This window comes from Leiobunum rupestre, chromosome 5, assembly GCF_980474605.1.
Source record: "Leiobunum rupestre chromosome 5, qqLeiRupe1.1.hap1, whole genome shotgun sequence".
NCBI lineage: Eukaryota > Metazoa > Arthropoda > Arachnida > Opiliones > Sclerosomatidae > Leiobunum > Leiobunum rupestre.
This window is the reverse complement of record NC_143388.1, coordinates 29,048,305-29,063,806: the sequence shown is the minus strand read 5'-3', so window position 1 is coordinate 29,063,806 and position 15,502 is coordinate 29,048,305. Positions and strand designations below refer to the sequence as shown.

Sequence of the window (15,502 nt, the reverse complement as noted above, 5' to 3'; positions counted from 1 at the left end):
TTAAATTTAATTAACTCCGATTAAATTTAATTAACTCCGATTAAATTTAATTAACTCCGATTAAATTTAATTAACTCCGATTAAATTTAATTAACTCCGATTAAATTTAATTAACTCCGATTAAATTTAATTAACTCCGATTAAATTTAATTAACTCCGATTAAATTTAATTAACTCCGATTAAATTTAATTAACTCCGATTAAATTTAATTAACTCCGATTAAATTTAATTAACTCCGATTAAATTTAATTAACTCCGATTAAATTTAATTAACTCCGATTAAATTTAATTAACTCCGATTAAATTTAATTAACTCCGATTAAATTTAATTAACTCCGATTAAATTTAATTAACTCCGATTAAATTTAATTAACTCCGATTAAATTTAATTAACTCCGATTAAATTTAATTAACTCCGATTAAATTTAATTAACTCCGATTAAATTTAATTAACTCCGATTAAATTTAATTAACTCCGATTAAATTTAATTAACTCCGATTAAATTTAATTAACTCCGATTAAATTTAATTAACTCCGATTAAATTTAATTAACTCCGATTAAATTTAATTAACTCCGATTAAATTTAATTAACTCCGATTAAATTTAATTAACTCCGATTAAATTTAATTAACTCCGATTAAATTTAATTAACTCCGATTAAATTTAATTAACTCCGATTAAATTTAATTAACTCCGATTAAATTTAATTAACTCCGATTAAATTTAATTAACTCCGATTAAATTTAATTAACTCCGATTAAATTTAATTAACTCCGATTAAATTTAATTAACTCCGATTAAATTTAATTAACTCCGATTAAATTTAATTAACTCCGATTAAATTTAATTAACTCCGATTAAATTTAATTAACTCCGATTAAATTTAATTAACTCCGATTAAATTTAATTAACTCCGATTAAATTTAATTAACTCCGATTAAATTTAATTAACTCCGATTAAATTTAATTAACTCCGATTAAATTTAATTAACTCCGATTAAATTTAATTAACTCCGATTAAATTTAATTAACTCCGATTAAATTTAATTAACTCCGATTAAATTTAATTAACTCCGATTAAATTTAATTAACTCCGATTAAATTTAATTAACTCCGATTAAATTTAATTAACTCCGATTAAATTTAATTAACTCCGATTAAATTTAATTAACTCCGATTAAATTTAATTAACTCCGATTAAATTTAATTAACTCCGATTAAATTTAATTAACTCCGATTAAATTTAATTAACTCCGATTAAATTTAATTAACTCCGATTAAATTTAATTAACTCCGATTAAATTTAATTAACTCCGATTAAATTTAATTAACTCCGATTAAATTTAATTAACTCCGATTAAATTTAATTAACTCCGATTAAATTTAATTAACTCCGATTAAATTTAATTAACTCCGATTAAATTTAATTAACTCCGATTAAATTTAATTAACTCCGATTAAATTTAATTAACTCCGATTAAATTTAATTAACTCCGATTAAATTTAATTAACTCCGATTAAATTTAATTAACTCCGATTAAATTTAATTAACTCCGATTAAATTTAATTAACTCCGATTAAATTTAATTAACTCCGATTAAATTTAATTAACTCCGATTAAATTTAATTAACTCCGATTAAATTTAATTAACTCCGATTAAATTTAATTAACTCCGATTAAATTTAATTAACTCCGATTAAATTTAATTAACTCCGATTAAATTTAATTAAATCCGATTAAATTTAATTAAATCCGATTAAATTAAATTAAATCCGATTAAATTAAATTAAATCCGATTAAATTAAATTATTTCCGATTAAATTAAATTATTTCCGATTAAATTAAATTAAATCCGATTAAATTAAATTATATCCGATTAAATTAAATTAAATCCGATTAAATTAAATTAAATCGATCAAATTTAATTAAATCGATCAAATTTAATTAAATCGATCAAATTTAATTAAATCGATCAAATTTAATTAAATCGATCAAATTTAATTAAATCGATCAAATTTAATTAAATCGATCAAATTTAATTAAATCGATCAAATTTAATTAAATCGATCAAATTTAATTAAATCGATCAAATTTAATTAAATCGATTAAATTTAATTAAATCGATTAAATTTAATTAAATCGATTAAATTTAATTAAATCGATTAAATTTAATTAAAATGATTAAATTTAATTAAAATGATTAAATCTGTTTAAAATGATTAAATCCTGATTAAAATGATTATATTGTGATTAGTATGATTAAATCGTACTTTAGTTTTGATTTTAATGATAAATTCTCTATTCGACCGATTAAAATGATTAAATCTAATTAAAATGATTAAATCTAAATAAAATGATTAAATCTAAATAAAATGATTAAATCTAAATAAAATGATTAAATCTAAATAAAATGATTAAATCTAAATAAAATGATTAAATCTAAATAAAATGATTAAATCTAAATAAAATGATTAAATCTAAATAAAATGATTAAATCTAATTAAAATGATTAAATCTAATTAAAATGATTAAATCTAATTAAAATGATTAAATCTAATTAAAATGATTAAATCTAAATAAAATGATTAAATCTAAATAAAATGATTAAATCTAATTAAAATGATTAAATCTAATTAAAATGATTAAATCTCGTTTAAATGATTAAATCCTGATTAAAAAGATTAGATCATGATTAGAATGATTAAATATCGTTTAAATCGTGATTAGATTTTTTAATCACGATTACCCTGATTTAATCACGATTACCCTGATTTAATCACGATTACCCTGATTTAATCACGATTACCCTGATTTAATCACGATTACCCTGATTTAATCACGATTACCCTGATTTAATCACGATTACCCTGATTTAATCACGATTACCCTGATTTAATCACGATTACCCTGATTTAATCATTTTACTATGATTAAAACGCACCCAAAATGGAAGTGACCTGCCCCTCGCTGTACACCTAAATTTATGACCGAAAAATCTCTCAGACAAATATAATTAACCGGGAAAATTCCAAGAACAAATAAATAACAGGAAACACTTACAATCGTAAATAAATATAAACTTAGGCTTAATCTTGACAAGGCAAACAAGAGTCACGGACATTTGAGTACACACAATCCTCCTGATGCGTTAAGTACGTCTGGTATATTAAAGTTAAATTTAAAACAAATTTACTATCTCCCTGTACACTAACTTAATAAGCGCATTTTTAGCAATCTAAGAGGAAAAATGTACGAAAAAGAGCGCTTTAAGAACTGTATCTTTATTACCCTTTCTTTAAGAACAATATCCCATTCAACGTGTTACTCAACCCGTGAAAAATCCGTTACAACCGTTTCTCAATAAACATGATCATTGATAAAAGCATAAAATGTAACTCAACGGTGCTGATTAAAATTATCTGATTTCAGACTTGTTCTGCCTACGTGAAAATACCCCCTTAAGCTCCAATACGCGGGCAACGTTAATAATATGAGAAATCAAAAAATAGGCCATGGACAAAATTAAAAAATGGGCATTGCTCGAGTTTTGGGCTCGAAACGCAAAAATTTATGTAAATTCCCAAAAGGTGGGAGCATTTTATATCGATTTATAACGTCAGTAGATTGCCAAAATTACAGAAATAAACGTTATTCAAGTTCTGGGCACCCGGTCCCCAAAATCAATATTAGGTTATCAAGAAGATGTTCTGCCTAATAAATTGACATATCATTGACCCTTCTAGACCTAACTGTCAAAGAGATATAAACGACACGGCGGCCTCGGAATCGGCTACACTGTACGTAAAACCAGTACACACAAATCCCCAGGGATTGCGTGTAAAAACGAATTACGTAATTTATTCCGTTGTTATCCACCTTAGAAAAATAAAAAACACGGTGAAACGAATTCCTGTTTTTTCCCGTCTTGCTTCGTACTAAGGCTCTAACCCGTTCTAAGCTCAAAATAAACTCACGCCAGATATTTTCTGTTAACTCATTCTGTTTTTTTAATAAAGGACGAACCCTCTCAATCGAGACAAGACCCTCTGTGGGAGCCAACTAAACGAGTATTAGCCGAAAAAAATTACTTACGACCCTGATTTGTGACATAGCTTGTCTTCGGTATAGCCGAGATAAAATAAAACAATTTAATTGGAGTTTTATCGTCAGTTGTACGCCACACCGGTAATTATAATACAATTACGGGTTCCAATCGCCCGTTACCTAGCCGCCGATCAACTCGTCCTTGTAAACAGCCACGCATACGATAACGTGCGCTGTATTTTTACACTCTCCGTTGCGTTAGCGCAATAGAACCAAGAATTTATTTATCAATCCGTGGGCAACATGGTCTCAAGGTCTAGGTTTGCCCCCCCTCTCTAAGTATATATAAATATGTTATTGGTAGCACCCTGAGGATTGTAATACAAATAGTCGCAAATTTTATCGACCGTACTATTGAACTATTTACCACGGATGGCATCACTGGCTCCTTTGACTTTCTTTTATAAATATACTTTTTAAAAACTGTTTTCACCGGTTTTTTTTGCGAAATCTAAATATCTGATTTTTGTGGACTATTTTACAAGGTCTTTCAAAAGAGTTACAATATTTTAGTCGGAACTTTAACCGAAAAGGGAATTTTTGGGGCTGGACCTAAATTAAATTTATAAGTAAATGTTTTCGCTGGAGCTTAGTGGTTTTTTAGTTTATTTTTATTTCCGAAAAACAAAACAGATTTTATTTCATTTAAATCGATTTTCTGTTTTAATTTATTTGTATTTTATTGATTAATATTTTGTATGCATTGGTGATGTAAACTAAAATTTAAATTAATTTTAATTTATTTTAATTACTATTTTGTAAATTTGAATTAATTCATAGACAATTTATAAAATATTTAACTAAATCCAACTTATAATATTTCTGGTGTTGAATATCAATTTGTAAATTTCACTGCTGAATTATTCATTCGTATTGTTATTAACAGCTGCAAGGTCAGATCAATATTAGGTAACCATGTTTTAGTAATTCAAATATTTTAAACTGTTTTGCACCTCTACAAAAATAACCAAATCATAAGTAAGATAATAACAATATTATAAGTATGGCACTGAACGATTTATGTGACTGATAGTTTACACAGAGCAATCGCTGATGGCGATAATTTTTACGAGTGAAAAGAGTTTGGGCATCAGCGATTTCTGGTCGTTATTTAACAATTCCAAAGACTATGGCTAGTACGGGCACGGCCAACTTTGATGACGCGCTGTTCGCGCTATCGCGTCATCAAAGTTGGCCGTGGTACGGGTAACTCCGAACACTTTTCTCTTTAAAAAAAACATTCGAATATTGGATAGATCAAACTCGCCAAGAAACATCTCATTTAATAGCATAGATATCGAGGAATTTGCCACAAAATACCTTTAAGTCTTAGATAAATATCTTAAAAGTTACGGGCTTAAATATGGCAAGCCCCCAACTAATCGACTTAAGATAATTCAAATTTTGGTGCACGTTCACTTCATAGGGCCTGGTAAATAAGGTTCCCCAAATGATATAGAACCACGAGATACACGTGGTACAATCGTGTAACCACGAGAAAGAGCCAACTCTTTAGACTGCGAATTGTTTCAAAATTTTATTCAAAAAATATTTTTTTTTAAATTATGTGAATTTCGTAACTCTAGTAATGTTAATATTTCCCGCTTAATTTTAAATAATAATAAACACAACAATATCTAACATATTTCACCGACACCTTTAAAAAATTGCTTGCCATACGTACTTTCAAACCTCGCCAAAATAGTAGCTTGATTGTATGCCTATAACCGTTTATCGTTTAAGCAAAAACGCAACGAGCGTGGATGCAAAAACAATAGCTAAGGCCTAGCGGAGAGTTTTTGCGTCGGCGGGAAAATACAGATTGAAGATGGACACCGGCAGTTCAAGTTTTATAAATTTTTAACCTTTAAAATAGCCTTTTAAAGCTTTGACCTGATATTTCCAGGTTTCCCCTGACCGTCTTCATAGAATAAGTAAATGGTTTGAGGTAAAATCTTGAAAAATATTATGTATTTTTAATAAATCTTTAAAAAATGTATTGGACTGATTTTTTGGGTCATTTTAAAATTCCCGGAACTTATGGAATATTTTCAAATTCCCCGACTTCTCCCTGACCTTTGGAAATCATTTCCAAATTCCCCGACTTTTCCCTGAACCTTTTGAAAACATTTTTCCAAGTTTCCGATGTCGTGTACTAGCCCTGGAAAAATAGGAACAATGCCTAGGCATAGGTCATAGGTACAATTATCGAAAACTAATATTTTTATACCTACCTAAGTATAAGTGGGTTTCGGAGTGAGCTTATTTTGTTAGGAGTTAGCCAGCAAAACTACCTTTGCCAAAATTGTGTTTAGTTAAAATTTGACTCATTTAGAAAGTTGAACATTTGGGAAAATATGTTTTAAGAATACTTCTTTATATCCCCCCTTTAATTTTCTTTATGCTTACAAATTATAAAAACTCGTTGTACGCAAATGACGGGGACTTCGTAGAATTAAAACTTATTATTACTTTATTTTACATATACAACTAAAATTATTTACAAAAGAATATGGAGTTAATATTTTCTGACATTTATCGCACGGAGGCAAATCGTCAACTCGCTAAAATCCACGAAGTTATTTCCAAAGTTACTTTTTTATCAATCGGGATATTATCAAAGTTCAAATTTTATTATTTTTACTTTACGTTATCTAGTTATTCGCAGATTTTTATTAAATTTTAAAACTATATATTTTTTACCAAATTCTACACAAATAACTAAATTATCCAAGGTCCCAAGGATTTGTAAAGTATGTTCGGAGTTGCCACATCCTACCCCAAATTCTTATTTGCCAATCATAATCATTGGTGTTCCAAGTTAGCAGTGAGTGTTCAAAAGTTGGCGTAAGGCCGTTCCAAGTTACCATCCTCTGTTCCAAGCCTTTGGGAAAATGAAGATTGTGCACAATGTTAACTAAATGTCATTTTGTTTTTAGAATAAAGTCCATGTTAGTGGAAAATAATCAGTAAATGCATTTAAATGATGTAAATAATATCTTTCAGATCCGTAGCATCACTTACATGTGAGATAATGTTTCAGTTTTTCACAAAAACTCAGGAAAAATCGTTGAAAAATAGCCAAAATAAATAACTAGATTGGGCTATAATTGAGTTTCTAGCCCAAAACCTGGCAACTAATCCAGTATATTGACTAAAATAGCACAAATATATTTTTCATTGGGTATGTTTTTTATTTTTATTAAAATTTATTATTTTCCACTATTTGGCATATTAGCCAGTATTTATAACTTCGGAACACTGATTGTGCAATATCTAAAGGGACTTAAAAGCTAAAACCCGGGGTGAAAATGTGGTTTAAGAGTCATGTTTCATATCGCAAGAATAATAAAATTTCTGGCTTTATTGAAACGGAAGTTATTTAAGTATTTATTAAAAGTGTTCCATATTACAGTAGTAACCAATCGCGTAGAGAAACAGAAAATCATTAAAAAATAAGTTTTGTAAAAATTCGGTCTTACTTATGGTACTTGTAATTTAGTTTGATGGGAAATTGTCATTGAAATTATTTCTGTATATTTTCATGAATACATTGTATAAGTATAAATTGATTTCTGAAAAATCATTTAATTTAAATCGAGATTTAAGCCAAATTAAATTAAATCGGAGAACCCTGTTTGTGATGTTTAATAGTAAATTGTACATTTAAATAATTCTGATAATTTAAGCCGTTTCGCACCTCAACAAACGGCCCAAAATCATCGGCATAATAAAAAGTAAAATTAAAACGGAGGCCCAAAAGTACGTTATGACGTCGCTTGCCATAATTGTTCCGGAGCAAAGCTCTCGGCACTGAGACATTTCGACATTAGCGCTATTTTTATCCGACGGCTCTTCGTTAAATCTTTATCAGCGCTCGAATTTCGAAACCGCTTCAGTCAGCGGCGACGTTAGGCAAGATGACGCTAGCCGAGAGCAAAAGTCAAGTAAGTCTAAAAACCAAGTTATGTGAGGAAAATAAGGTTTTCTTTACAACTGCAATTACAGGGTTCGTACAAACTTTCCTGAATTAAATTCCCTGACATTTCCAGGTTTTCCTCGACTAAATTGCCAAATTTCCCGGTCCATTTTTGAAGATTAAATTTATGCTTTGAGGTAAAATCTTGAAAAATGTTAATTATGTATTTTTAATACATTTTTCAAAAATTTATTTGCCGGATTCTTTTTGGACCATTTTAAAATTCCCTTACTTTTTTTGGACCATTTTAAAATTCCCTTACTTTTTTTGGACAATTTTAAAATTCCCTTACTTTTTTTGGACAATTTTAAAATTCCCTTACTTTTTTGGACAATTTTAAAATTCCCTTACTTTTTTGGACAATTTTAAAATTCCCTTACTTTTTTTGGGCCATTTTAAATTTCCCTGACCATTGGGAATCATTTTCAGATTCCCTGACGTTTCCAGGTTTTCCAGGTATTACAGGTCGTGTACGAACCCTGAATTATGACTACAATAAACGAAACATGAAAGTACGTGAAAAGAAGGTTAAAAAATACCTAGAAAAATTATTAATGTAAAAATATACTCTGGAGTATTCTTATTTCGAATTTCTTTCAAAAGTAACGTAACTCTACTTGCTTGACTTGCGCTTTTGGTCTCAGGTAGCGATGAGTAAGCTTTATGTATAACGCAAGGGTGAATTAATAGGTTGAATCGGAAACGGACCCGGCTAATATTTTAAATTGGATTGGACCTAGATAGTCGTTAATTTTAAATACCTGGCGCCGCTATTATTTTGTAACGTAAATTATAATTATAATTTTCAAGTGATTTTTATTTTCAAGGGCTTTTAATTTCATCACAAGAGCGCTGTTTGGAGAAAGCTCTAGTGGCACGGTCTAAAAGATCAAATGAAATAAATAGTACTTTGAGCCTTCAACATTAATTGAAACAATTCACGCGAAACGTTTTCCACCCCTTTTAATCGTTACCGAATTAGTTCCCAATAATAAATCGTTTTATTATACGGTTATTTTTGTATTATTCATAAACGTTTTCGCTTCGTGAAGCTAACAAATAATTTTCAGCGAATGACTTAAATGAATTTGAAAATGGAAAATCGACCGATCGATCATTTTAATGTATATTTAATTGAGTTTACCCCCTATATTCTGTGTCGAAATTCAATATAAAATAACTCAGAATTTAGGTTTAGGCCTATTTAAATTCTGGTAATGTTATGATTAACTAAGCCTTGTTTATTGAAATTTAGATTCCAGGGTAACCACAATAGTTTCAGTTTAAAAATATTTGGCTGTTATTTAAGGACAAAATTAGATTATTTTCAACATATTTTACTTTTATCAGAAGTTAAATTACGGTACTCAACTACATATTAGTATAACCATAAGTGTATAATATTGTAACATAAGTGTGACACTTCCTATTCTTCACATGCAAAAGTTTTACTGAGAGCTATTCACAACAAGACAGACCGCATTACGGGCTTCGTCGCCGTTTTGCGTCCGCTTGCTAACGCGTCGCACCTAGCCTTTGACAGCGCCTCGCTAGGGAGAGATTTTCTCCTTGTGATGACGTCACTCCGTTACTAGCTCTCGGTAAAATATTCCGCAAAGGTACAAACTTATAGAATAATATTATAGACTTATGGTATAACGCAAACTCTTATGTTTTAACCAAAAATATTTAATTCAATTCTTTTAGATCACCTTCGCAAACTTTTCACGAAAAATTTATATTTCTCTAAAATATCCCCACTTTTCCCAAAGCGTTTAGACCTAATATTAAATTCCCTGACCTCTGGCAACCCTTTATTAACCGAAAGCAAACCACTAGCTAAATTTAAGTTACTACAGTAGCTTTAGGACCTAGAAAATGGACCAAGAATCGAAAGGGACCCACTGTTCAGGCTTTTAAAAAGCACGCGTAAATAATGGGAATAGGAAAATCACGGTTAATTTTAGTTCCATGTGGACAAACGGGCGTCGCTAACGTTGATTTCCGACGTAGTTTCGTAGCGTTCACGACCCACGTTTAATTTTGACAAAATGGTACAGTTGTTGTCGGTTAAATGATGAGGTTTAGTAAGTTTTAAAAGTTTCATTTTTGACATTAGTTCTTTAAAAGTTTAAATGGTAATTAACCATTGTGTTAAGTAAACAAAATCAGCAAGCCACATAAGGCCATTGACTGAGGTTTACTAATCAAATTAACTGGAATAAATTTCATTTCTATACTTAAATTTAATGAACCAAGCCTAACCTAATTTTCTCACTGTCGCCTAAGCCCTCTTGTAGTGATATAGGTGCCTTCCGATTTAGGCCGCGCCTACCGTCAAAATATCGCGAACAATGAGTCCCCTTAAATTCTTGGTCCAAGATGAAACTGTTTAACCTTGTCAAAACTAGAGTTCATATTCATCTTCCACAATTAGAATTAATGTTATAAAAGCTCAAAACAATTCTTTTGTAGTTTCCATATTATACATGTAGTCTATTCAGTTTGTTCACAGCTGGGATACATAAAATATAATACCATGAAAACGTTTAACGAGGTCTGTACTTATTTTATATTGTACTTTTTTTATCAAAGGAAGTTAATTTTGTGAAATTCTAAATGGTAAATTAATATATTTTAATTGAAACTACCCACTTCAGTCACTAATTTAGCAGTTAAATTTTTAAAATCATCAGATGCTATACTAAAATAAGCAAAATTTCTATATACCTACGCGTAGATTTCATAAGGCATATTATAATAATCAGCTGGCTAATACCCAAGGCACCACCTTAGGCCTAAGTCATCAAGCTACTTTTGAAGCCCTTAATTCAGGTGGCCGGGTTACAATGCGTAGGAGGGTGGTGGCAAGCCCTGCACGCCACGAGATCGAGCCAACAGCTCCCTACACTAACTATTACCGTTATTATGTAGAATAAAAGTAATAAAATGTTACAAAAACTGGCGACCAGCCTTAATTAGTAAAAATATAAGATTCCTGCTAGGCTGCTATGCTATTCGTGACCGAAAACTATCGCTACGCCCCCTTTGGTTCCCCATTGAAAGCTCGATAGGTAGTGGCTAACGCAAACGCTATTAGTTTGTAAATTTGACTTTATAAATAATGATACTTGCATTTTAATATAATTTTTGCATCGTTTGCTTATATTTTAATAAGTTTATTTAAGAAAAAACGTTCTTATGACATCTAAATTGTCTGTAGCAGACGCTAGGTCAGAGGCGCTACCTCGGAGAAGCTAGCGCCGTTACGCCATCTAGAAATTTCATAATTAAACTACCGCTATCTCAAGATTGGTTGGTGAACCTTCATTTAGCAGCTGACAATCCAGAAACCTTTACCATAATTACATATAATTATATTCCTTAAGTGTGACAATTAGTCGAAATAAATACCGATACCTGTGTTGAGTGACGTCGAATTGACGACATTCCAAAAAAGATGAGCGCCGCTAGCGATAAAATTAGGCAGCTTTCAAATAATTTTTCAGGCGCCGGTCCTACGCCTCGGCACGTGTTCGCTATGGCGACTAGGAATCATGACTTAATTTGAAGGACATGCACCTCTGGTAGTAATTTCTATTTATGTCTCGAATGTGATGCGGCTTTCTTAAAACCGCGCCATCTCACGGCAAGTAGAGGCGCTTTAAAAGGTACAAAGATGAGCACACGCGTCAATAAAAAATGTATTTGTAAAAGCTGGCTAGCGCACGACTTTTTTATTTTAATTTTGTAAAATAAAGAAGGTTCACGAAAACAGTTTTGTTGTAAAAAAGCCGCATCACTTTTGAGACACTTTTTTTCGAGGTTAATGCGTGTCCTTTTTGGGTAGGTGGTCTGTGGTCTGAAGTTTATCAAAATGTGCGGTCATTGGGTACGTTCAGTGGCTCTTAAAAAATGGCATCGATGCACATCGGAAAAAAAATCCTACTGTACGACTTTTCGCGTTTTCGGTCGATTTTTCCGATGCCCATCGATGTTTTTGTTGTAATGCTCATCGATGGAATCCTTTAAAAAAAAAACGCGTACAATAACTAAAATTTTGTTAGTACCATCTATCACTTATAGATGTCGCTATGATTTGATGGCATCGATTTTAAAAAGGAACGCACAGTAGTTTCCGACGTCACGATGTTCATCGGTACAATAGGCGCTTAAATAAATCATCCTCCAAGGAAATCACCAAGAAGTAATATTTCCGAGAGCTAGGACCCGCAAGTTATTGTTTATATAGTGCTTGTCGAAATAATGGCAACGTTTCACCTATAAACAGAACTTTTTACCAAGCCTTAATATGTCAAAAAAAGCTACCCGGTAAAAAAGGAACGCTTGTTGCTGTCTTAAAAGTGAAAAAATTCCATTATTTTAACAAACACTATATAAACAGTGACTTACAGGTCCTGGCTCTCGGAAATATTACTTCTTGGCGATTGCCTTGGAGGATGATTTATTGAAGCGTCTATAGACACTGCCAGGGTGATAAATAAGGATTTTTTTTTAAAACTGGGCCTGTGGCCAGTAGAGCCTAGATAGTTTAATTAAAAAACTGGCCACTGGCCACTTACCATTTTTAACCTTCAAAATCAGGCTTTCATAATTTAATGAACTAAAATCTTGAAGGGAAAAACTTTGAATTAATTAAGTAGTCACAGGGTTGCCACAGTTTTTTCACAATCAAATTCCCTGACTTTTCCAGGTTTTCCCTGACCATCTCCGGAGATTTTCCCCAACTTATTTGGTGCCAAGATTTTGTATTTATAATAATAATAATAATAATCAGCTAGGCTAATACCCAAGGCACCACCTTAGGCCTAAGTCATCAAGCGACTTTTAAAGCCTTTAATTCGGGTGGCCGGGTTACAATGCGTAGGAGGGTGGTGGCAAGCCCTTCATGCCACGCGAGCCAACAGCTCCCTACACTAACTATTACCGTTAACCTATATATAAGTAAAAGTTTCCTATTTGCAACCGAAATTAAATTCACTGATATTTCCCTGATTTTTAGCTTAATTTTTAAAATTCCCTGATTTATAGACTAATTTTTAAAATTTCCTGACTTTTCCCTGATTTTTATACCCATATTCAAATTCCCTGACTTTTCCAGGAATTCCAGGTACCGTGACAACCATGAGTCACTAGGGCCCCTAACACCCTAAGCATTTAATTTTTAAACTGGCGATTGGCCTGTGATAGTGCCTTATTTCTCACACTGCACACTGCCGTTACGATGGTTATCAGAAAAATCGCAACCGGATTTATTCGGCATCGATTTTTGACCACATATTAAATGTCTGTAATAAAATATTTACCATGTGGAAGATTGGGAACTTTCATATTAATACGAAACACTACTAATTAGTACGTTTCCGACTGTCCCGCGCAGTGGTATTGTAATTTTAAACGACAGGTATTGGTAATGCGTCAAAATGTAATCCGTACTCTACAATGCATATATGAAATATAAACGTGGTGACTCACAGGCCAACCGACATCTGGCCCTTCCACTTATAAAAACACGTGTTTTGCCACGAGAATAATCCTCTTATCAATACGCTGCCGCGTACGAGTAACATGAAATTGTTTACAAAACTTGTTTACGTTATACCTACTCGAATACCAACGGAGACCCCACGCCGCCGAAGTTTCCGTCAAGCTAATTTGGCAATTCTGACAAAGCGTTCTTAAGTCCTAGCTCATTACAATTCTTACAGGGTTACCTCTAATAAGTCGCTAATTTGCATAAATTGCATTCGACATATTAAAAGGTCGCTTATATCATTAATTTGCATATATCAAAGTCACGTTTGACGTGATAATGCATCATAAATTTCCCTCCTTGAAACGCTAAAACATAAGTTATCAAAGGCTTTATTCTTCCGTGTATTTTTATATCTTTTGTTATATTGTTAATATTTCTAAGCTTCAATGACTGCTTTATAAAAAGATATGACAAATAAAAGAAATAATGGAATTTTAACAATAAACAGCATAAAATACAACGCTCTAAATCGCGCGTTTTGATGAACAGTAGGGTTTTCCCCCTCAATTCTTAAATATACAGAATGCTTAAATATCTTTACGTGCAACTATTACAAATGTAAAATTCATCGATAGGAAAAGAATGTTTAGTTACGATTTGTCCTTCAAAAGATTTAAATCCCTACATCGAAATAACTTGCGGGGTTCGAAATTAAACTGTTTTATCATTTTTCAGGACGTGAGAGAAAATCTAATGAGTAAATAAACGTCGACAAAGATTCTTAATTATATATTGAAAAAGGATAGCTGTACGATTTAAAAATATATATTTCGGGAAAGGTGTAGAAAACCGGATTTAAAAGAACTCTCTTGGTTAAAAATTTTTGTTTATTTTGTAATTTACTTAATTTTTAGATGTCGATGATTATTTGGTTGAAATTCTCTCAATATTTTCGTATAGCCTTATTAATATTATAGAAACCACATTGAGATTTACAAAGGCCCACTTTACTATTACGCCTAATTTTTTTATTAATAGTTCTAATAAAAATAAAACATTGAAATATAAATTACAGCTATAAATAGCACACGTTTACACGGTAGCGTTATCCAACCAAAATAAGAAGGATAAATAAAATATAAAATTCTTACCTCAGTGGTAAAACTTTTGGGCGAAAATCCGTACTATTGGCAGGGTGCAATCCGAAAACTCATACATAATACTCGCAATTATAAAGGCCCAGTTTAAATGAGTGAGAAAAAAACCAAATGAAAATAATAATTACGCCGAGTCGCGCTTCCTGAAAAGTTGACAGTTGATGTTAAACTCGAACTACGAATACCCTCTTGCGTACCGCTATTTTCCACATCGCTCTTATCTCTCAGTCCCGTAAAAAAAAGCCAGTCGACTACAGCGCCCCTACCGTTTCACTTTCACAGCTGGCCGCCGCCGTGAGCTGTGGAAAATTGTAAGAAGCTGCAACACGCTCTTTTTTCTGGGGGATCAAAATCTGTGTAAAGCACACTTTATGGTTAATTTATTTAATGATGGCTTTAAAAGTAAAGATAAGTTCCCCCCCTTTTTAGGCAAACATAATAAGGAAATTATACTTGTTTAGGGGTGGGTAGAGAGGACGATTTCCTTACGCCATAACAAATAAACCCTTTTTTGACGAAGTGTAATGAGCCAGCCGTAAATAATTCGAATATTTGTCGAAACTGTTTTTTTTCAAAGGCGGTGTTTTACCATATATTATTATTGAAAATGTCCTGCTAACATGGGATGCAATTGGATTTTAAGGTAATTAGCTACAGGTGATAGAAATATTAACTTAGGTGATTCGCAATAAATACGAAACTTCACACTCCCTTCAGATAAATATATATATATATTTATTGCTAAACACAAAGGCCCTCAA

General features: G+C 31.5%; 1 protein-coding gene across 2 annotated transcripts in view; it reads right to left on the bottom strand.

Moving 5' to 3' along the window:
• The window catches only part of LOC149944056 (E3 ubiquitin-protein ligase MARCHF8-like), a 71,488-nt gene extending 56,525 nt beyond the window's left edge, over positions 1–14,963 (bottom strand). For both annotated transcript variants that reach the window (XM_090174718.1, XM_090174719.1), the window contains exon 1: positions 14,736–14,963. The gene's annotated coding sequence lies outside the window, so the exon portion shown is untranslated. The remainder of the gene's footprint in view (positions 1–14,735) is intronic.
• Positions 14,964–15,502: the final 539 nt, after the last annotated feature.